The sequence below is a fragment of the Vipera berus genome (assembly GCF_964194415.1).
Source record: "Vipera berus genome assembly, chromosome: 3".
NCBI classification, from domain to species: Eukaryota; Metazoa; Chordata; class Lepidosauria; order Squamata; family Viperidae; genus Vipera; species Vipera berus.
The window spans coordinates 72,687,579-72,709,625 of NC_138204.1; the positions used below are offsets into that span (position 1 = coordinate 72,687,579).

The window sequence follows — 22,047 nt, forward strand, 5'->3', positions numbered from 1 at the left end:
GGATATACTGTAGTTTTATTCATCAACTTTCAGGGGTTGCATACAGCCAAGAAGGATATGGGCACACAAACATCCCCACAAACAGGTATTGCTTTCCACCTTATAGCTGGATAAAGATGTGAGTTCTCATCATTCAGTTTTTCATTGGATTATTGATTGATTATTGATTGATTATTTATTTCATAAGTTTATTTGCTGCTCATCTCATTGTGGGGCTACTTTGGGTGACTTGATTAGAACCAGGAACGCTTGATTTCAGCCAGTATTTATTTACCTTACAATAGCCCCCTACAAAAAGTCACTTTCCCCTTCTTGAAATATTATTCCTGCAGAAGAAAGTAGAGGAAACTAAACAAGGATTTCCCATTCCCTCTTCCTGGAAACTGGTCCAGCAATGCAGTCCTAGCTAGCATATAAGCATTTTCAAATAAGGTCGGGTTTTTTTTCTTTTTCTGTCAGAGGGATTGTTATCGGTAATGTGATAAACCAGGGGTCTTCAGACTCGGCCCTTTTATGACTCATGGACTCATGCCTGGCTGAGGAATTCTGGGAGTTGAAGTCCATGAGTCATAAAAGGGCTGAGTTTGAGACCCCTGTGCTAAACCATTCACCCAGCACTGAAGTAAGTGGTAGCCAGGCCTTAGCCAAAGTGAGTGGAAGTGACTCAGCCCCTATCTCATGCTCCTTTTTCTAGTTTTCTTTCTGCCATCTCTCTCTCTCCCCCCACTCTCTCTATCACTCATATTATATTTTCCAGATGTTAATATATCCCCACCTGTTCTTTTCTGCCTTTTGCCAACAGCACCTCCAAAGATAGGAGGAATCAATATTTAGATGGTCAGTATACAGTGTGGTCTTCTAATGATCATCAGTACATCGAGGAAACCCCCCCCCAGCTCTAATGATAAGTATTAAGTTGCCTTGGTTAAACAGCTCTATAAAAATTATACAGCAGCAGAATCAATAAAAATAATTCTAACCAGCTTTCTTTCACAAGAGTTGTTGCAAGGCTACATCAACACACATCGATCATTTCCAGGCAGTCTTCCAGGACAAGAAGGAGTGCAAGGAATGTTTATTGAATCTAGCCTCGTGACATCCCCCTTTTTCCGTTGCCTCCTTGGAAAGCAACCGTTCAGCATTTTTCATGCCTTTTTTCATTTTTGCCTTTTAATTTCTACTAAGTACCATTTCTCAATAGCTAGGAGGGGGAATTGCTCCATTTTGCTTCCCAGAGATGGGAAAAGAATTTGACAACATCTCCAGTTTATTTCTACAATACAATTTGTTTACATGTGGGCACAGTTTCAGTGATTGATTTTTCCCCCTGAGGAGACTTATATTTGAAGTGCTGCGTAACAACAAATGACATGGTAAACACTTGGAAAGACCAGGCTGTGAAAAGCCACTTTTAATCCTCTGGGAGTCTTTAAAAGAAGCAGAATGTGGATTGTTGCCAGATTCAAGCACTCTAAGAAGGGATTTCTGCATGCAGGAACATGGGCTACGCCTTATTTTCTTTGCAGCCCTCATTCTTTCCCCACTGTGCACACTGGAACCTCAACAGGTGGAGAGAACATCTCTCTAATATCTGTTCCTGGAAAGAGATGAAAACAAAATATTCATGCCCCTACATGTTGCCCTGCAGGAAACAGAATACTGGAGAAGTCCTTTCTTCTTTATCTTTCTTCTTCTTCTTCCTTCTTCTTACATCTTCCTTCTTCTTCCTCTTTTCCTCTTCTCTTTCTTCTGCTTCCTCTCTTTTTTCTCTTCCTCTTTTTCTCCTCCTCCCTTTCCTCCTTCCCCCTTTATTTTATTTAAATGCAGAGGGGAAACCACATTTTTTTTTTAAAAAAAGCATAAAAGCAATCTTGGTGCCTTGGCTGAACAGACCGAATAAAAAGAAGACTCAGTTTAAATTGTTTTAAATGCAGAGACAGTTATTCTTAAAGAGGTGTGGAATGCCCTGATGATGAAGTAAGTATGATGTGCACATTTGTTGTTCCTAGAACTCTCTGTTAATCCAGAGTCTATTAGCCCCTCAAAACAGCCACAAGCTGCAGACACTGTACTAGGTTATCAATAGCAGGACTGACATTTGTCCTATATTAGTTTATTAAAAGGGAGGGTTTATTAAACACTGTCTCAGAAATGTACAAAGAAAAGAGATAAAGGTGGTGGATTGGCCAAACCACTGTATGCACTGCTTGTGCTTTTCCCTTAATTTTCAGATTTATCTGCTTCATCAGTAGAGAGTTATATTAATACATAATCCCTGGGAAGATTGTGCAAATGTTACACTATTTATAATTCAGGAGAAAAAGCAGAAGATAAACTTTTTTTGAATAACTCTCTGGTATAATTTCCTTCATCTTGTTATATATGTAAACAGAGACGTGTGGGTTTCATTTTGACTAGCTAAATTTAAATGAAGGTAAAACCAGAGAAAAATGCAGAAATTGAAATATGATTGCACAGCTTGCCACAACTTCATTACATTCAACATATTCAACAAGTGTTATATTCAACAGTGCTATCTGAGGTGAGAACAGCAGCAGAAACATATTCTACAGCAAAGTGTCAGTAACAGAAAAAGGACAGCTGACAAATAGCAACTACCTCATCCTTACGATTGAGACTTCTGTATCTTTCAGAGTGTGTTTTAACCAGGAGTATCCACCAGGTTTGGTGAAAATCCTTAAGACAGAGGCCACAGTGTTGCACTGAAGCTCCACATACATAATATAATAAGCAAGGCTTCAATTACATCCTTGACTTTCTTGCCCATGCTTGGTGAACACTCTAGTTTCAACAACTGCATAATAGGCACATTTCACAAAACCCTAAAGCAAGTCACTAGGCTCACATACGTGAGCACTGTGTAGTCTTAAAAGAACAGAATTAAAAGTGCCTTTATCATACTCTGCACAGAAAACAACTCTTTTGATACATATTTTTTTTACCAAGTTTGGAGAGCAAGGATCATAAAATGAAAAGTTCTTAGTGCTACTTAGTAAGTTGCAGAACATGCCCACTGACAGCAGTGACAAGTGAATAGAACAGAACAGAACAGAACAGAACAGAATATTGGCCAAGTGTGATTGGATACACAAGGAATTTGTCTCCGGTGCATAAGCTCTCAGTGTACATACAAGCAACAAGTGAAAAATCATAATCACAATCTTCATAAAAGTACATTTATCATAAATTATAATACTGTACAACACTCAGTGATAGGATACTAAATAAGCAAACAACATAAATCATATTAGGATACTAAATAAAACAATTAATATAAATCATAAGATACAAGCAACAAAGTTATAGTCATAAAAAGATAAGGAGACAGGAAAGATGAGAAGGATAATAGAATACAACCTTACTAGGTAGTTTGACAGTGTTGTGGGAATTAGTTTTTTAGCAGAGTGATGGCAGGGGGGGGAACTGTTCTTGTGTCTAGTTGTTCTGGTGTGTAATGCCCTATAGTGTCGTTTTAAGGGTGGAAGTTAAAACAGTTTATGTCCAGGATGTGAGGGATCTGTAGATATTTTCACGGCCCTCTTTATGGCTCATGCAGTATACAGGTCCTCAATCGAAGGAAGGCGGGCAGCAATTGTTTTTCTGGAGTTCTAACTAACTATTGTAGTCTGTGTCTGTCTTGTTTGGTCGCAGTATCAAACCAGACAGTTATAGAGGTGCAAATGAGACATGAAGAAAGTTTTCAATTTCCTCATGTAATGTTTCATTCCTTGTTGTGCTACTTTTCAAAACTTATCATATGGACCAGGTGCAAATGGGAAAATTTCAATCCTATTAATTTTTTTTTAAAAAAAATCCGTTTAAATAAGCAATACACTGACTTTATCCTCACTCCACATTAAGAAACTAATTTCATTGTGTTAAAAGCTTGAAAGAAGTCGAGTTTAAATAATTACATATTTATTTAATAATCGTTAAACTATTAACATCACCAGACGGTCAACACAGAAATCAGATTGACTATATGCTCTGCAGCCAAAGATGGAGAAGCTCTATACAGTCAGTAAAAACAAGACCAGGAGCTGACTGTGGCTCAGACCATGAGCTTCTTGTTGCAAAGTTTAGGCTTAAATTAAAGAAAGTAGGGAAAAGCGCTAGGCCAGTCAGGTATGAATTAAATCATATCCCTGTTGAATATACAGTAGAGGTGACAAATAGATTTAAGGAATTAGATCTGATAGACAGAGTGCCTGAAGAACTATGGACAGAGGTTCGGAACATTGTACAAGAGGTAGCAACCAAAACCATCCCAAAGAAAAAGAAATGCAAGAAAGCAAAATGGCTGTCTGAGGAAGCTTTGCAAATAGCTGAGGAAAGGAGGGAAGCGAAAGGCAAGGGAGAAAAAGAAAGATATGCCCAATTAAATGCAGAATTCCAAAGAATAGCTAGAAGAGATAAGAATGCCTTCTTAAATGAACAATGCAAAGAAATAGAAGAAAACAATAGAATAGGGAGGACCAGAGATCTTTTCAAGAAAATTGGAGAGATGAAAGGAACGTTTCATGCAAAAATGGGCATGATAAAGGACCAAAATGGCAGGGACCTAACAGAGGCCGAAGAGATTAAGAAGAGGTGGCAAAATTACACAGAAGAACTATACAAGAATGAGCTTAACGTCCCTGATAATCACAATGAGGTGGTCACTGACCTCGAGCCAGACATCCTAGAATGTGAAGTGAAGTGGGCCTTAGAAAAGCTGAGCAACAACAAAGCTAGTGGAGGTGACAGTATTCCAGCTGAGCTATTCAAAATCTTAAAAGACGATGCAGTAAAAGTGCTACACTCAATTTGCCAGCAAATTTGGAAAACTCAACAGTGGCCACAGGATTGGAAAAGATCAGTTTACATTCCAATTCCAAAGAAAGGCAGTGCCAAAGAATGTTCAAACTATCGCACCATTGCACTCATTTCTCATGCTAGTAAAGTTATGCTTAAAATTCTACAAGCTAGACTCCAGCAGTATGTGGATCGAGAACTACCAGAAGTACAGGCAGGATTTCGAAGAGGCAGAGGAACTAGAGATCAAATTGCTAACATACGCTGGATCATGGAGAAAGCTAGAGAGTTCCAGAAAAACATCTACTTCTGCTTCATTGACTATGCTAAAGCCTTTGATTGTGTGGATCATAACAAACTCTGGCAAGTCCTTAAAGAGATGGGCATACCAGACCATCTTATTTGTCTCTTGAGAAATCTATATGCGGGCCAAGAAGCAACAGTGAGAACTGGACACGGAACCACTGATTGGTTCAAAATTGGGAAAGGAGTCCGGCAAGGCTGTATACTGTCGCCTTGCCTATTTAACTTATATGCAGAGCACATCATGAGAAAGGCAGGGCTAGATGAATCAAAAGTTGGAATTAAGATTGCTGGAAGAAACATCAACAACCTAAGATATGCAGATGATACCACTCTAATGGCAGAAAGTGAAGAAGAACTAAAGAGCCTCTTGTTGCGGGTGAAGAAGGAGAGTGCAAAACTTGGGTTGAAACTAAACATTAAGAAAACCAAGATCATGGCATCTGGCCCTCTCAATTCCTGGCAAATAGATGGGGAAGAAATGGAGGTAGTGACAGATTTTATTTTCCTGGGCTCCAAGATCACTGCAGATGGGGACTGTAGTCAAGAAATTAAAAGACGCTTGCTCCTCGGGAGGAAAGCCATGGCAAATCTAGACAGCACACTAAAAAGCAGAGACATCACCCTGTCAACAAAAGTGCGTATAGCCAAGGCTATGGTCTTTCCAGTTGCAATGTATGGCAGTGAAAGTTGGACCATAAGAAAGGCTGAGCGCCAAAGAATTGAAGCCTTTGAACTATGGTGCTGGAGAAGACTCCTGCGAGTTCCTTGGACTGCAAGGCGATCAAACCGGTCAGTCCTAGAGGAGATCAACCCTGACTGCTCTTTAGAAGGCCAGATCCTGAAGCTAAAACTCAAATACTTTGGCCACCTAATGAGAAGGAAGGACTCACTGGAGAAGAGCCTAATGCTGGGAAAGATTGAGGGCAATAGAAGAAGGGGACGACAGAGAATGAGGTGGCTGGATGGAGTCATTGAAGCAGTAGGCGTGAGTTTAGATGGACTCCAAAAGATGGTAGAGGACAGGAAGGCCTGGAGGAACATTGTCCATAGGGTCGCGATGGGTCGGACACGACTTCGCAACTAACAACAACAACAACAACAAACTATTAAATACTAAATGTAACTATATTTAAAGGTAAAAATACTTACATTATTAAATCCACAAAGCTCAGATTTTTATCACATGATTGACTATTGGTATAATATGGAGTGCAAAATGTTTTGGGTGTTGTTTTTTTACTTTGGGAAAGACTGCCTTAATTGAAGCTACACAGGGGCCACATAAATGGTAGAGGACATTTTGAATCCAAAACATTGGAAATGGATTCATAGTACATGTGTAAATTAGATAATAAGCTACAATTCTCTGACATCTCTGTGGAATTTCTTCTATTTTTAGCTGATGTCTTATTGATGTTCTGTTTACTTTCTGGAAGGCGTGGATGAGCTGAGATATCAATGGGATTGTTTCCACATATCTTTAATGTAGCCCCACAGCCAAGGTGGCATTTTGAGAGCTGAAGGCTATGAAGCAATTAGGAGGTTAGGATGGAGGATTAGAGTCTAAATAGAGGGACTCTATTGTACTAAATATGACCAAACACAGGCTAAAAGTGCAGGTATTTTTTTTGTGGCAAAAACTATGGCTCTCAGTTCAGTCTCTGAACTCATCGGTTCAATTATTTCAACTAGGAAGGAAGGTGCTTAATATATACCTTAGAGACCAGAATGGATAATACTTAAAGGCTTACTTTTCCATTTACTAATATAAGATCAGAGTCTGACTATGGGTAAAAAGTAAAATAATCAGCAGTAGCTAGGATACACCTAGGGTACAGTTTTTGAAGTATGTTCTTCAACACATGCCGTTTCATGCATAGTTTCATGTCAAACTGTCAGCCAGTGGGCTGGATGTGTCACATGCAGGCCACACCCACCCCAGCTTTATGTAAAGGCAAAAAACATTGCGATACATCACGATATGTCATGTGACATGATCAGGTTTGACATCCGTGATGTAGACTTTTAATCAGTGCTTTTTTTGTAAAAGAAAAAGGTGCCGGAAGTCACACATGTCATACAACCCGCCTTGCCTACCGTACAAGGTTCCATCCAGAAAAGGTGCCGGAACTTTGTTCTGAGCGTTCTATGACAAAAAAGCCCTGCTTTTAATAATGATACACAATTTACATCTTTGTAATAAATTATTCTTAACATATACTTTTTATGTACTTTTAAAACTATATACCATATTTAGATGCAACTAATTTTAATACAACCCTTCCTTCCTTCCTTCCTTCCTTCCTTCCTTCCTTCCTTCCTTCCTCCTTCCTTCCTTCCTTCTGTGTTGTTTAAAACAACACAGACACAAGCAGAATCTGTGTCCTGTTATCAGGGGCCTTAGCAAAGACTCCTTAGGGTCTTGTGAATTTATCTATGAATTTCCCTATTACTCATGGATTTACAGTGCATAGTGACAAATAAACTGATTGTTGCAGACCATTTCCTGGGAATGGATTCTTTCTTGAATCAACTCTGAAACAGTTCTTGCAAATATTTCTGGAGTGTGCCCAACCTTACTTCCATATCTATAATATAATTCTTCCTACTTTAATTATTTCTTTCAAAATGGAATCAATATAATTATTCTATGATACTTTATTTAAATAGTTGGAGCACTTTGATGAGATACTGGTCTTCCATCAAGCACCCTCCTATGACTAAAACTGAGTAACATCATAGCTTCTTTAATGAATACCATCAATATGCTGGAGGATATTCAGTGTAAAAAAGAGGATACGAATCCTGTACATGAAATCTAAATTAGAAAAAAAAAAGAATACAGAATGAATGGATAGCAGGTTGAAAAATTCAGCGATACTTCAGGGGTAGAATATGGTTTAATTAGAAGGATTTGCAAAAAAGTCTTTTTTTAAAAAAAAGGTTTAATATAGCAAGGAATGATTGAATAATATTACAGGAAAGCCTTAAAAGATCACTGATATGACTTGACTTTAATTATGTGTTCAATATTTTTAAAATTTAGTGTGAAATGCAATGTAGTAGCACAAAGTATGGCAGTGCTACGTTAAAATGCTATGACAGAGGAAACATTGACTCCCATACATGTTTCATATGTAAATAAAAAATAGTAATTTCTCATTGCCAAATCAATTTCTTATAAGGCAATTTTAAGGAAATTATAACAAAACACAAAATATAATAATTGTATTACAAAAACAAAAAGCTTCTGATTAAAAGAGAAAGTTAAATAATTTAAACATATTTATAGGTGTAATTTTCAAATTGTCATTCTTCTAGTTATAAATTCCTTAAAATACTACAGGGATCAACAAAATGGGGTAAAACCACTGCATTTGTTGTTTCATTTTTATTATGTTCACCTCATAAACTTACAAAAATTACTAACTCTTTTTTTAAAGCATTCATTTACTAAATGTCTGGCAGCTTACATTGGTGTGCTATTTGCTAGATAAGGCAGGACTTTACATGTTTTCACTCATGATTTCCTTGCCTTCTAGGTGAAGCGATAACTACTCTATTTGCTGAAAACTGTGCCTGAAGAGATGGAAAGAAAATAACATGAAAGCTACCTGTGTATAGCAGTCCTTGTGCCAGGATCTGATTCATCTTCATAATGAATGCATGTCAGGTGACTTTTAGATTTATAGAATTTACAGAATTAGAATCTTCCAAATACTCATCTCTTTCAAATACAAAATCACTACCTAAACATTGCTGATAAAATGCAAAAACAGTTTAAACTTTTCTATCTGAAATAAATAAAACAGTGTACAACATTAAGTGAACCAGAAATACGATTATAAGCAACTGTGAAGTTCTTGAAATTCTGAGAAATATGGGAAATGTATATATGTGAAGAGAAATCCTTGCCTCTTTAGATATTAATATATTATGTGGGGCTGACTTTAAAAAAAATCTGTAAGGAGTCTTCAGCTGATTAAAAAACTAACTAATACTCCTTTACATATCATTCATAGCTGTATCTTTTCTCTGTGGTTAGAATGTAAGATGGAAGGAAATTCATTTCTCATAAAGCTACTGGATAGAATAATACCTGCACATCATAATTCATACTCTGAATGCACAAAGGCTAGAGATTTAGATTATTTTTTTAAAATAGGGATTACAAATTTGGGTCATCTGATAGGACAAATACTATAGGTACAGAATTAAATATCCAGAACAGCAGCCAAATCTGACCAACGTGGTCATAAGGCAATGTTAACAATATACCTGTGAATGGAACCACTAATACTCCAAAGGATTTAAAAAAGAGTTCCACGAAACTGTATTCACAAAAAATTTTTTTTAAAAAAAATAAAACTAGGAGTTTTTAGTCATGCGATTATCCAGTTTACAGTCTTACATGATCCAATCAATACAAAAGCTAATAGTGGCACAAAGAGCCATGGAAAGATACATGTTCGGCATTACAAGACAAGATAAAAAGACCTGTACATGGATTAGAGAACAAATGAAAGTATACAATATCGTCAAGACAGTAAAAGAATCAAAATGGAAATGGGCCAGGCACGTAGCAAGAAGAACTGATGGCAGGTGAACCAAGGCAGTCATAGAATGGATCCCACTTGATAAAAAAGCATCTCCACAAAAGAGACCTAAAAGAAGATGGATCAACAACATCAGCAAATATTGCGGGCCCAACTGGCAAAGGAAGGCTCAGGACCGTATACGTTGGAAACCTGCAGAAGAAGCCTTCATCCTGCAGTGGGTAGACAATGGCTAGAATGATGATGTTTATTTATTTATTTATTTATTTATTTATTTATTTATTTATTTATTTATTTTAATTCCATTTATATCCCGCCCTTCTCCGAAGACTCAGGGCGGCTTACAAGCTTAGCAGTAGCAGTAGCCTTCATTCTATGTATATGCCTGCTTATTAGGGCTTTCACACACACACCCCCAAGTGGCATTATTACAAAGTCAGCTTAATTGCCCCCAACAATCTGGGTCCTCATTTTACCTACCTCAGAAGGATGGAAGGCTGAGTCAACCTTGAGCCTGGTGGGACTCGAACCTGCACTAATTGCAGGCAGCTGGTGTTACTTAAGGAGGCATTAGCCCACTGCTCCACCAAGGCTGTTGATATCAGTTCTGTAAGTTTGCAAGAATTAAATTTAAATGTAATGGTGAAAATAGTTCGAAAGGTTACAAGTTACAGTGGTGTCTAGCCTAGCCTCCTGAAATATATCTCTAATGTAAATACAAGAACAACCCATTAATTACACTAGAAAATACTGCAGCTGCTATAACTGAAAACAACAATCTGGGAATAAGATAGTTTTGCCATTATTTATAAAATCAAGCACTAACATCCTAGAGCAGACATGTCAAACACAAGGCCCGGGGGCCGGATCCGGCCCACGAAGTGGTTTCATGCGGCCCACGAAGCCATCCTGGAGACAGTGAGGGAACGGCCCCCACTGCCTTGGCCCTGGCCCAGAGACCCTCCTTCTGCCAGAGACCCTCAGATCTGTCCCACTCCTGCCCAGGTCCCCATAGGCACCCTTGATGCGAACAATGTAGAGCTAGCCACGCCCACCCAGTAGGCCATATGCACTCTAGCCACGCCCACCCAGTAGGCCATGCCCACTCTGGCCATACCCACCCAGCCCCTTGAGGGCAACCGCAATGCTGATGCGGCCCTCAATGAAATTGAGTTTGACACCCCTGTCCTAGAGTAAGGCAAGGCAAATGACGTTTCTTTCCTACCTCTACTTTGTTTTATTTCTTTCTGGCAATACTTACTGCCTACTGAACTGTCATGTTCTCAGTACTGGAATCTACAGTAAATTTGGATGCAAATCACACACACCCTCTAAAAATCTGGACATTTTTCACACATTTAGGGCAATTCACACATTAAAATGATTGCTGCATCCAATGTACTAAATCTGTCAGTTTAAATTACAAGCCATATTCCTGGCTTCTAATCCCATTAGTTAGAAATAAGAAAACCTGGATCATGTTAATATTGTAGTGCTAAGCACATTTAGAATCAAGGCCCAAAGAGCACTGTAAGAAATATTTCAAAGGCTTAGCCTACAATCTTCTTTTAGGCAAACATGTTCACACGACTGGACTCAACTGGCTCATATTTGCTTTTTTGTGTTCTTCATATTCTGCTTCACATCCTTCCTTTTGCACCTTAGCAGCCATGTTTGCCTTTTCTTGCTCCATCTGTTTTTACTCGCTGACTCTTGTGGGGGGGGGGTAGGGGGCCTGGCTGGCTGATCATCCTGATACCGTGCTTCCCTGAAAATAAGCCCTAATGTGCCTTTTGGAGCAATATACTAGTACATAGGCAACAAACATTGGTTCTTGCTTTGCCTCCTTCTTACACACCCCTCAGCATGCCTTCTGCAGTCTTAGATTCATCTCAGTTCTAGATTGAGGTTCACTTAATGTCTGTGCTGTTTAACAACAAATTTTCCATGGACATAAATCAAAGACTGCCTATAAAGTAATATTTTATCTACATTTGTACATGTATGAAAAGTCCCCAGTTACCATGTTATCCTTCTAGTATCTTTATTACGGTCGTAGACCATTGTAAGAATACAAACCGAACTTTTTTTGGCTGGTAACAGATGAGGTGAGATATTTCTAACTGTAATACAAACAAAAGGAAAGGGACAAGTTCACTGTAGCATGGCTTCCCCCTACAATAGATTGAATTGATTGCAAACACCAGCAATTTGAAGCTGTGTGAAGATGATAGGTTAGTCTCAGACTGGTTTGTGAAGAATTTGGGGTAAAGGAAGGAGCAGCAGGGAAGTCGCTTGGCCTGATTTATAAAATGTTTGCAGTGGAAAAAAGAGGAAGGAGAAACAAAATCTTGTACTGATGTATTTTGTATGTGAGGAAGGGCATTCCAACTACGAATGACTCCAGACGGGCCAACTGGATATTCTATAACCATCCAGAATTCTCCTGCTTTGGGGGAGTCACCATAGAGGCCACCCCATCCCAACCATCTCATATAAAAGAGCCTTGGTGGAGCAGTGGGCCAATGCCTCCTTAAGTAACACCAGATGCCTGCAATTAGTGCAGGTTCGCATCCCACCAGGCTCAAGGTTGACTCAGCCTTCCATCCTTCCGAGGTAGGTAAAATGAGGACCCAGATTGTTGGGGGCAATTAAGCTGACTTTGTAATAATGCCGCTTGGGGGGGAAAAGCCCTAATAAGCAGGCATATACATAGAATGAAGGCTACTGCTAAGCTTGTAAGCCGCCCTGAGTCTTCGGAGAAGGGCGGGATATAAATGGAATTAAAATTTTTTTAAAAAAGTCATCGTATCAAAAATTTCACTATATTACCAGCCATGAAAAGTTCTGTTTGTATTCTTATGCTGGTCTATGACCGTAATAAAGATTTGATCGGAGTAAGGGTGCATGCCTTTCTGAGCTCTTTAATGGAGAGATGAAATAGAAATGTCATAAAGAATTAAATAATTAATTAAAAAGCACTTATTGATGCACTTATATCCCCATATCCCAGGTATTACTCTATCATTTAAACAAACAAAAAGCACTGGATTGCTACATCAAAACCATGACCCCAATTAGATGGAATTAGTTCTGAATATTATACACAAGCTGCTTTGGCTTCTCAAGCAGAACCAAGGATTTATCCGATATGAATAAAGTTCATCCTACTTTCCTTTTTGGCTCATTTGAAGTTAGCTCCTTTCTAATATTTGCTGGTGCTTGCAGGGGCTACAGAAATTATTGAATAAATTAATGCCATTTCTAGAGAGCTTCAAATCAATGTACAGTTGCAAGGGGGACATTAAAATATTGTTATTTCTCCTCCAGGCTCTTTGCTAAGTGGGACTGTAATTTCCCTTTGCTTCTAAAACTGATAAAGAATGATTCAATAATGAAGCCAATGGAGTGCTAGTAAAAGCTGCCCTTTTGTAAATGATCTCAAGAAATCAACAAGAGCAGTGGAAATAACAATAGCAGCAACTTGATTTAAATCTCAGAGTTGGGCAACCAAGGGTTTAATGCTCACAAGCTGTTCTTTGGTCACAGCAGGGCACACAGAAAGAATAATAAAAGCTTTAGATTAAATCTACCCTTACAAAGCAGAAGGACTTACTATTTAGCAACAAATACCAAGGGCTTATATTCCAATCTCTAAGCTCTATCTCAGTAATTGCTATACTGTCCCTATAAAGTAGGGATTCCAGATCCAGGCTGCCAAAAACAGACAACTATAATATTGCAGCAAAGAGTTAAGTGTCTTTGTTATCTGTTTGCTGCCATCCCATGGTCACTAAATTTGGGGGGAGGGGAGTGATGGCAGAGGGAGTGAGGTTGTTTGTTGGTGGAGAAAGATTGAAATTGGCCTTTCAAGTATCTCCATTATTTGCACACATTTAATGGAGGTCTAGCTGTGCATATATTGCAAGGCACCCATCCATGACTACCAACAACTTGATAGAATGGAGATTGCCACATCTTGCACAGCAGGCAGCCAATGTTACTACTGATCATCATAGAGGAAGATGTTACTGGCCTCTTTCTCTAAAGCACCACGGCCATTAATATGATGCCAGAGACACAATGGTTCTCCCTCCCCTCCTGCCATTCTCTTCAACCGCTGGAGCCCTTTTCACATCAAAAATTAGGACTGTTTTCAGTCCAAAATCCAGCTTGTCCCTTTTCCTGTTTCACTTGGGGAATGTTAAGAATTAAATATTAATCTGCATGTTTTATGTACATGTGTACGTGACTTTGTCTAAATGCGTTAGCAAATCTCAGTATTGCACAAACATTTTTACTGTGTGGGTTTCATTAACGTATTTGTTTTGCACACAATTATTCTAACATGCACATATCTTAATTAGAGAGTTCAAAAACAAATCAGGCCATCTGTCTCTGAATTTGTATCTTGCTATAAAAGTGCAAATCAAATAATCTTCTCCCTACCTTTCTGTCGATAGTGTAGGCCCGGACATCACTTCTCAAATGTCATTTCTACCCTGTATACAATGGATGTGGGAGATTCACATGCTGTTTCGGTCTTCCCATTTGTCCCAGTATTGTCTGTACATCATAGATAATAATAATAATAATAAAGTTGGAAGGGACCTTGGAGGTCATCTAGTCCAACCCCCTGCTCAGGCAGGAAACCCTATACCATTTTGGACAAATGGCTGTCCAGTCTCTTCTTAAAAATTTCCAGTGTTGGAACATTCACCGCTTCTGGAGGCAGCTTGTTCCACTGGTTAATTGTTCTAACTGTCAGGAAGTTTCTCCTTAGATCTAGATTGCTTCTCTCCTTGATTAGTTTCCATTCGTTGTGTCTTGTCCTGCCTTCAGGCGCTTTGGGGAATAGCTTGGCTCCCTCTTCTTTGTGGCAGCCCCTGAGATATTGGAACACTGCTATCATGTCCCCCCTCGTCCTTCTCTTCATTAAACTAGACATACCCAATTCTAGCAGCCGTTCCTTATATATTTTAGTCTCCAGTCCCCTAATCATCTTTGTTGCTCTTCTCTGTACTCTTTCTAAAGTCTCAACATCTTTTTTACATCATGGTGACAGAGCTAAGACAGAGTGTGTATAACTGATTTTGAAGGATTTTCAGCCTGAAGGCAAGAGTAGCTTCTTAATTGTTTTCCATAAAGATCGCAGCCCCTGTAAAAAGTGGTGTAATTTCAATAATCCTCTCTTTTTGGTTAAATTCTATTTATTTCTACTCCCAGTGCTACAATACTAATAAGCTTTTGCCTCCTGCGGATGCTCTGTTCAGTAGTTCTCACTGCAGTTTGAACTGAGCCACGATCCATTGCCACATTGCTTGAGAGGGTGATTATTTATAGTTTACAAATCAGTTTATAAAGCACTTGGGGCCCCATTGTGATGAAATATGCCAGCCAAATGTAATTTGTTATCATTAGAACACAGCAAATTGTGCTGTGTGAATTATATTAGCAGTTTAAATCTAAGAACAATATTGGAGCCATGACTTATATTTTCTATCTCACTTTATTCCCAATTCTGCTATACAATTCTGACTTTCAGAAAGTATCCATCAGAAGTGCTAACTATCTAAGCAAAAGAAGGAAAAACATAATTATCATGTCCTCACTTCCCCGCAGCCCCCATTAGCCCTCTCCTAAGGCATTCTTAGTAGAAATCCCAAAACTGCATGTCTTCTTGGAAAGCCTATTTTTATTCCTCATTATGGTGAAGATTCAGTCTGGAAGAGATTTCCATTGCTAAGCGTGACTTTACACTACATCCCCGAATTTACAGTGCAGACACAAAATTCTTCCTTCACTTTAGCACTTCAAACGTGTTCGGTCATTTGGACTCACAGATACTTGTGTCCCAGTGCCAATAAAGGAGATTTTTTGTAGCTAAGGGTTGAAATGAGGGGTCCTTGGTGCTCTCTGACTTTTGTTATTTTCTAGCACTGATGATGTTACACTTTTGGTAATGAAACATCTTGAAGAAAACAACCAAGCTTAGAGAGAACCATGACACAGAGAAGAGCAACAAAGATGATTGGGGGACTGGAGGCTAAAACATATCGGGAACGGTTGCTGGAATTGGGTATGTGTAGTTTAATAAAGAGAAGGGTGAGGGGTGACATGATAGCAGTGTTTCAATATCTTAGGGGCTGCCACAAAGAAGAGGGAGTCAAGCTATTCTCCAAAGCACCTGAAAGCAGGACAAGAAGCAACGGATGGAAACTAGTCAAGGAGAGAAGCAACCTAGAACTAAGGAGAAACTTCCTGACAGTTAGAACAATTAACCAGTGGAACAACCTGCCTCCAGAGGTGGTGAATGCTCCAACACTGGAGGTTTTTAAGAAGAGACTGGACAGCCATTTGCCTGAAATGGTATAGGGTTTCCTGCCTGAGCAGGGGGTTGGACTAGATGACCTCCAAGGTCCCTTCCAACTTATTATTATTATTATTACCTCATGTGTCCCCATTACTGTATTGTCCCTACTGGATATATTTAATTTAATTTAATTTAATTTAATTATGGGACTTATATGCCGCCCTATCTCCCGAAGGACTCAGGGCGGCTAACAACAATAAAAATGTATCTATCCACCAAAATAAGATAGATAGATAGATAGATAGATAGATAGATAGATAGATAGATAGATAGATAGATAGATAGATGTACCTAACTAATTCTACCATGATTGGTTTAGTAACAAGCAGAAAATAGCTAATGGTCCTAAGGATTGAGTGACATCCAGAATATGAAAACAATGGATGAAGATACTGAATGTAGTCAGTTTATACATACCATGGCAACCTATCTTGGAGAGACATCAAGCACCATTTTTCCTCATGCAGTCAAAGTTGCAATCTTATGTCCCTCTGTTCTGGTCACATTAAAGTCCTTTAAAGCCCAAATGGCTTGGGCCTTGGCTACCTAAAGGACCATCTTTTTCCCAATAGTTTCTACCCATCCATCCATTCAATTTGATCCAGCACATTGGGCATGCTGCATGACCCATCAGTCAAGGAACACTGGATGGCAGGGACCAGGAGATGTGCCTTTTCTATTGTAGAACTTGCCCTCTGTAAATAAGAATGGATTTTGGGGTGGGAGAAAGCTTTTTTTCTACATATTTGGTTTTATCCTCAAGAATAAAATTCAAAACAGAAAATATACATCCAACACTAACAACAACAACAAAAGGAAAAAATGTGTACAAAAAAGAAAAATAATAATCCAGTGTTTATATGTTTAAAGTTATTTTATATTTTGGGGAAAAAAGCTTTGAGGGAAACAGTTAAATGCTGTCTTTCACGACATTGGAAAACCTCTGTAATTCATCTTCTTCTTCTCTGTAAATGTTTAATATTTTTTAATTCAGAATATTCAATCATAGGTCTCTTGTTCGATTTCCAAACTAACAATGGAAGCTACATTTTATTAAGTCAGCTAATTTCTTCACATTGCTCAAGATTATGGGCAACAGTTTTACTGAATGTCAGGCATATTCCTGACATTCCTCCATTTACTGATCCCTGGAATAGTCTGTGTTTAAATAATATGCTCCATCACTGAGTTATGGCCGACTCCCTAAAAGCTAAATCTTCATTGCTTTTATTGATCTTAAATAAGGCTACAATTTTTCAGTGAACTTTATTTTAATATAACCATTCATCTATTTAGGAAAAAACCCTGGGGTTAATCTAATACTGCACACCCACCCACACACACACGCACACCCACACCCACACACACACACACACATAAAGAGAGAGAGAGAGAGCAAGAGATATAGACAGAGAGCAATATAGATAGAGATAGATAGATAGATAGTGTGTTATATGTTAAACTAATGTTAAGAGTTAAAAGAATGTTAACGTTGTATGAGGTAAACACGGTGACAGGAATACACGCGGGAGCTTTTGACAGCTGTCAAAAGCTGCCGCCAGCAGAAGCACATGCGCAGCCAGCTGACAGCTCTCCGCTGTCAAACAAGTTCCCCACCACGCATGCGCCACTGCCACGAGGATGCGAAGCTGTCAAATACACACCGCCGCTGATTGGCTCAGCATTCCCGGCGGGAGAAGAACAACAGCGGATTGGCGCAGCCGGCCGGCTGCCGGCTATAAAAAGAGCTGAAGCTGAGCACCTACTCGTCCGGTACCTCAATAAACCTGTTAGACCAAGCCAGCTGTCTCCGAGTGGTCTGTGAGCCACTTCAGATAGATAGATAGATAGATGATAGATAGATAGATGATAGATAGATAGATAGATAGATAGATAGATAGATAGATAGATAGATAGATAGATAGATTAAAATAGCATTGAAAATTATTCTGAATACTTCATTAGCTCTGAAATATAGGTTGATGGCAAAGTCAAATGCTGCTTTAGCTATCAAGTAAACTGCTGCCTGTAGCAAAACTTCATACAATATTATTGAATTCTGTCCTCATTAAGACGTAATGGTACCCTCATTTTATTTGGATCAAATCCAAATATATTGTATTTTTCCCCAACATCTACTAAACCTTTATTCCTTGTTATTCTTTAATCTGACAATTGAAATTTTAGTTTTCTGAAGTTGTTTCAAAAGCATTAACATAAGCCACTATCTACTTAAATGAAACATTCCTTGCTTGTTTTATCTTAGCTTATTTATTATAAAGAAATACATTTGTTTGTGAGTTATTTTGCAGCCCCTAAAGAACCCCTGAGATGACTTCAAAGAAATTTTAAAAATGTATACTCAGCAAAACATATAAGCAATTATTTTTAAAAATGAACAGATTGAGTGGAGTTCCTGCATTTAAAATAATTTGAAAGTCATGCATAATTAATAGCTCACTTAAAATTGAAAGGAAATGCTAATCTAATTCAGTGGTCAAAAAAGTCCACAACTGGATTGCCACCACCTGCTACGGGTTCACAATCATCTTATCTATCTTGGTGGGAAGTATAAAAATGTATCCCAGCCCCAAATGATTCTGTATTTTATATGTATTGAACCTTGGATTATATCTAAGATAAATTGCTACAAGATCCGTACAATATGATCAGTAATGACCTAATCGAAATGTGTTCTTGACATTTCTGTTTTTTTTTACTGAAAATGTTTCTACCACTCTTCAAAGCCTTGGCTACATAAGTATTGTTGCATGAACCTTGCTTCTTTGGAACTGGAGGTTCCTTCCAATACAGCCCCCTCCTTATTTTAAATTCATTAATTCATGGTTATCTGCATAAATTTAGTTAAAACTATGTGTTCCAATTCAACCTGTGAGTTACAAAAGACTAGCCCTAACCAACTTCGAGCTGGATTTAATAAAAAGCAGCAGATATGAACCTTGTTTATATGCAATGCTTATAGTCTTGTTTAGAGCCTTGCTTGCTTGACCAGTTTGAAACAACACCAGTTTTCAATTCACTAAGAAAGGACATCTGCTAAGAAAGGACATTCCTGGAAACGGATCTTCCAAATTAAAAAAAAAATAGCCTATCTCAGAAATAAAATATTTAGTAATGTGAGAACTGTTAGTTTTAAATTACATGAGATTCAAGATGAATGAGCAGTTCCCTTTTTTTAGCTTGATTTAAAAGACTATAGCCAAATGCCTGAGTGAAAATATAGTGACCACGTCATTGCAAAACTTGAGAAGTGTTGTCTACATTAAGTAACTCCAGCAATAATAAAGTTGTGTTAGTTCTTCAAAGGGAAAATGATCAAAGTGGTTCATAAACCAACAAGTTTTACTAAAATGCATTATTATTTCAATGAAGATTTTTTTAAAAAAAGTAAATCACAATAATGTCAGGTTTTCTGAAACCATAAGGTGCCATGAACAATTAAAATTTATTTATTTTTCATCTCTCTCAGTATAACAGATTCAAGAATCGCCTCTAAATAATGCTATTTAATTTAACTTAATTTGAAAAACTTAAGTAATTCAGAGGTTTTAAAATATAAGACGGGAAAAAAGAACTTCCATATAATGTAAGATAGTGGAAGAAAGCGTTCCATATTAAGTATTGGAATTTCTTGAAAATAAAATTTGGTCCTGAACTTTTACTCAAAAAACTGAAAACATACGGAGTTGGATATCTCTCCTCAATGTGAATAATAAAAGTAAGAGTACTTAGACAGATATTTTCTCCCTTATTAAACTTTCTTTCCTTTTTAATATTGCTATGGTACACAGTTAGCTTATTAGGCTTTATCAGTTAAGAGGCATCAGCTGTAAACTCATTGATTATGTTTATGCCCAGAAACAAGTTTTGTGCCCAGAGTCATACTAACTAGCTAGGCATATGTTCATGTAAATGTTAGGGATATATTTTCATTCATTAGCCTTTGTTATGCATTTCAGTCAGAAATCACAGTGAAAAGAGAGTCAACAGAAACAAATACATTAAGTGTTTAAGTTCCATTATTTCCAATATGGTTCGAGCTAAAATATTTAATAATAAAATATGTATAATTTATAATATAATAATTTTCCTTGCTCTGCTGTTTGTTGAGAAAACCTACAGTAGTTTTATAAGGACTTTGATTTTGTCTGCGTGTGCAAATCCCTAAGACACCTTCGCAAGAAGACCAGAAAAAATGTGAAGTTTTGAATTAATTGTAATATGAAAGCAATTAGCAATTTAACAACAGGTTTCTATAACACTATACTACCTAGCTATAATATATAACTTATTAGTTTTCATCAGTCAGCCATACCCTTCTGAGATTTGAACCTGGGCCGATTGCACATTAGGCAGTTGTTTTCACCTCTAAGCCACAGGATCTCTCTTGCTTTGTTAGCTGAGAAGCAAGGGGAGATATATGTCAAATGCTTGTTAACTATTTTTAGATTACCTTGCTAGGCCCCAAACATGGGACAAATCTTTATTTCCTGTGTCAGCCTAACCTGAAGGCCATCGACAGGCAGTAGTCACACCGGTGACAGCTCATATTTGTGTAAATTTTAAATCTCAGAAGGGTATGGCTGACTGATGAAAAGTTTGAAATGCATATCAGTCTCCCTTAATTCTTTGTTAGCAATTTAAAATTTACACAAATATGAGCTGCCTGTCGATGGCCTTCAGGTTAGGCTGACACAGGAAATAAAGATTTGTCCCATGTTTGGGGCCTAGTAAGGTAATCTAAAAATAGTTAATTTGCTTGTTACACTTTCTTCAGTTAATCTAGAAATTTAGGTGCAAAATGATAAAAACACTACTGTGAGAATTCTTCTAAACATACATACAGAAAGTGATTAGCTGACCATAATTGCAAACTTCATTCAGTTGTAATCATATTTGAATGGGTTTTATGAGCTTTCAAATGCCACCTTGGCCAATTACTGCAGCCAGTTTAAATCATGTGATAGTGATGAAAATACTTCTCATGATATTAAAGGGGGAAAAAGAAACATAATATTACAATAATTGCTCATTTGTCCAGTTATTGTTAAAAAGCATTGTCCACGTTTACATGTATTAGAATCAAAAAGAATTCAAAAATATAGGTTGGTATATAATGTCTCAACAACGCTGGCAGCTAAAATGATGTTAGGGAGCTTGCTTATGGAATTCAGTTTTCATAGGAAGTCTGTGATTTGCTTCTGTAGTTGAAAATGCAGAAGATTTTTTAAAGTATCAACGCACACACACAATTACAAGCTAATCCATTGTCATTACCTTCCTCTTCCAGCAAATAAGGATGAATCCTTTCTAGACAGGCAGAATTGTGCTTACTTAAAAGAACTACTTTATGTACAGATCACAAATGCAGTTTCAGCCCCATTTCTTAATTCAATTTCTTGCAGTATAATTGCAGAACATTCATTGATTACTTGTTAGCTATGTAACACTATCCTTTTCTTTCCTCTCATTCTCTATTTTGGCATTGATTTGATTAGATTCTTAACAGCATTTTGAAACAAGATCATTGAATAGTTACTGGTTACTGGTACCTATTGGTTACTGAATACCACTTATACACTGTTTGAAAAAAGCTCAGCCCTTCCTTAATACATTGTGGGTGCATTGAAAAGAAAAAAATGACTGTATTTTCATTCATCATTTATTTCCAATTTATTGCAGAGAAGAAAAAAAAGAAAGATTCTTCTAAGCACCACTCCTGTTCTGGGATTTGACTTAACCTGAACAATCAAACTCCTCCCTTGCCACTGGAATTACATACAGCATTTCTATGATCTAGTTTAACAAGCCTAGGTATTTTAACTGGAAATTTACTGCCTGAGTAATGTATTATTTACCACTGATGGATTCCTTGCAGTTTGATTTCAGTTTCAGCTTTACAGAAAAGAAAAATGAACAATGACGCAAAGAAGAAAATCTATATACTGTGATATGAAAAATAAGCGCAAGTGCTTA

At 37.7% G+C, this 22,047-nt stretch overlaps 1 protein-coding gene across 1 annotated transcript in view; it reads right to left on the reverse strand.

Annotated features, from left to right (window-relative positions):
• Positions 1–22,047, reverse strand: part of NEGR1 (neuronal growth regulator 1) — a gene marked incomplete at its 3' end in the record, with an annotated part of 559,704 nt that overhangs the window by 198,695 nt on the left and 338,962 nt on the right. The gene's annotated exons all lie outside the window — the stretch shown is intronic.